This window comes from Oncorhynchus tshawytscha, linkage group LG26, assembly GCF_018296145.1.
Source record: "Oncorhynchus tshawytscha isolate Ot180627B linkage group LG26, Otsh_v2.0, whole genome shotgun sequence".
NCBI classification, from domain to species: Eukaryota; Metazoa; Chordata; class Actinopteri; order Salmoniformes; family Salmonidae; genus Oncorhynchus; species Oncorhynchus tshawytscha.
This window is the reverse complement of record NC_056454.1, coordinates 44,783,262-44,786,197: the sequence shown is the minus strand read 5'-3', so window position 1 is coordinate 44,786,197 and position 2,936 is coordinate 44,783,262.

Genomic DNA, 2,936 nt, shown 5'->3' with positions numbered 1-2,936 from the left:
TCCACCTGTCAGCAATCTATGTGTCAGATGATCTGTCACATGATCTCAGTATATATACACCTGTTCTGAAAGGCCCCAGAGTCTGCAACACCACCAAGCAAGCGGCACCATGAATAACAATGAGCTCGCCAAACAGGGCAGGGACAAAGTTGTGGAGAAGTACAGATCAGGGTTGGGTTGTAAAAAAAGATCAGAAACATTTACTATCCTATGGAGGACCATTAAATCCATTATTAACAAATGGAAAGAATATGGCACCACATTAAACCTGCCGAGAGAGGGCCGCCCACCAAAACTCATGGACCAGGCAAGGACGGCATTCATCAGAGAGGCAGCAAAGATACCAAAGATAACCCTGAGAGCTGTAAAGCTCCACAGCGGAGATTAGAGTATCTGTCCATAGGACCACTTTAAGCCGTACACTCCACAGAGCTGGGCTTTACGGAAGAGTGGCCAGAAAAAAAACTTTGCTAAAGAAAAAAATAAACACGTTTGGTGTTCAAAGGCATGTGGGAGACTCTCCAAACATATGGAAGAAAGTACTCTGGACAGATGAGTCTAACATTTTGATTTTTGGCCATCAAGGAAAATGTTATGTCTGGCGTAAACTCAACACCTTTCATTACCCCAAGAACACAATCCAACATGGAATGAGACATGGTGGTGGCAGCATCATGCTGTGGGGATGTTTGTCATCAGCAGGGACTGGGAACTGATCAGAATTGAAGGAATGATGGTTCTCATTTACAACTGCGAACTGGCCAAGATGAAGCAAAGCAGTGCAACAAAAACAACACAGAGTTACACAGAAACAAACGTACAGTCAATAACACAATAGAAAAATCTATGTACAGTGTGTGTGCAAATGTAGAAGAGTAGGGAGGTAAGGCAATAAATAGGCCATGAAGGTGAAATAATTACAATTTAGCATTAACACTGGAGTGATAGATGTAGATGATGATGTGCAAGTAGAGCTACTGGGGTGCAAAAGAGCAAGAGGATAAGTAACAATATGGGGATGAGGTAGTCTAGTGTGCTATTTACAGATTGGCTGTGTAGAGGTACAGTGATCGGTAAGCTGCTCTGACAGCTGATGCTTAAAGTTAGAGAGGGAGATGTAAGACTCCAGCTTTAGTGATTTTTGCAATTCGTTCCAGTCATTGGCAGCATAGAACTGGAAAGAAAGGCAGCCAAAGGAAGTGTTGGGTTTGGGGGTGACCAGTGAAATATACCTGCTGGCGCGCGTGCTATGGGTGGGTGTTGCTATGGTGACCAGTGAGCTGAGATAAGGCAGGGCTTTACTGAGCATAGACTTATAGATGACCTGGAGCCAGTGTGTTTGTGTGTGTGTGTGTGTGGGGGGGGAAGCTGACGGAGCTGGAACAGTTTTGCCTTGAATTATGGGCAAAATTCCCAGTGGCTAGATAGGCCAAGCTTATAGAGACGTACCCCAAGAGACTTGCAGCTGTAATTCACAATAATAAAAAAAATTGTATCTTCAAAGTGGTAGGCATGTTGTGTAAATCAAATGATACAAACCCCCCCAAAAAATCAATTTTAATTCCAGGTTGTAAGGCAACAAAATAGGAAAAGTGCCAAGGGGGTGAATACTTTCGCAAGCCACTGTATATACATAATAAACTACAATATTGCCTCTGACAGGGAAGATGAATGGTTTATCAGATCAAAAGAATACAAAGGTGGGTTATATCACTCATCATCATTCTCTGCCCACCAGACATGTTATATCTCTCTGCCCACCAGACATGTTATATCACTCTGCCCACCAGACATGTTATATCACTCTGCCCACCAGACATGTTATATCTCTCTGCCCACCAGACATGTTATATCACTCTGCCCACCAGACATGTTATCACTCTGCCCACCAGACATGTTATATCACTCTGCCCACCAGACATGTTATATCACTCTGCCCACCAGACATGTTATATCACTCTGCCCACCAGACATGTTATATCACTCTGCCCACCAGACATGTTATCACTCTGCCCACCAGACATGTTATATCACTCTGCCCACCAGACATGTTATATCACTCTGCCCACCAGACATGTTATATCACTCTGCCCACCAGACATGTTATATCACTCTGCCCACCAGACATGTTATCACTCTGCCCACCAGACATGTTATATCACTCTGCCCACCTGACATGCGTAAGCCTACTGTACACTACAGTATCAGTATCACTGAGATTGAATATCAGGCATAACCACTGCTCTAAACTGGCCAGAGACACACAGAGAGTGTGATTCAGTGCATTTAGGCTGCTAATTTAATCTCTACGACCAGATTCAAGACTGGTGGTGATACAGGACGTTTCTTGTGTAGACCCTCAGTCTGTAAAAAGTGAGACTGATCATTGAGATAAAACAAGGGAAAACTCTTGGACCCTCTTGTCTTCATCTTTATGAGACTGATGTATGTGTGAGAGCTGTGTTCTTAAACAGACAACAACATCTGACAAGAGAAATCATATCATTCTGACAAGTGAATTGTTGATTGATCATTTTTAAAAACACTGTGATCATTCTTTTAATTCTTTTAATTTTAAATATTAGCTGCTATAATTGCTGATGATAAACAATGACAACCCTTTAAGCGCTTTCTTATTTTCATCATCATGTTATATGTTATAATCAGAGAAGTAGCAATACTGAATGTGCAGTGTATGTTAGGCTGACCCCTGCTGACAGCCAGTGGCAGTAGCAACAGCTTGCAATATACATTAATTTCTAGTTCAAATGACCACACTTCTGTATCCCTGCCTTTCTATTAGCATGTGTTTGACTCCGACCCTATGTAAACCATGATTGAATCAGGTTGGATGTCAGTTTACATTGGGATAGTTTGTATGAATCATTTATTTGTACTAGAAACTTAAATCATTATCCACTTTAAGGCGCCGGTGA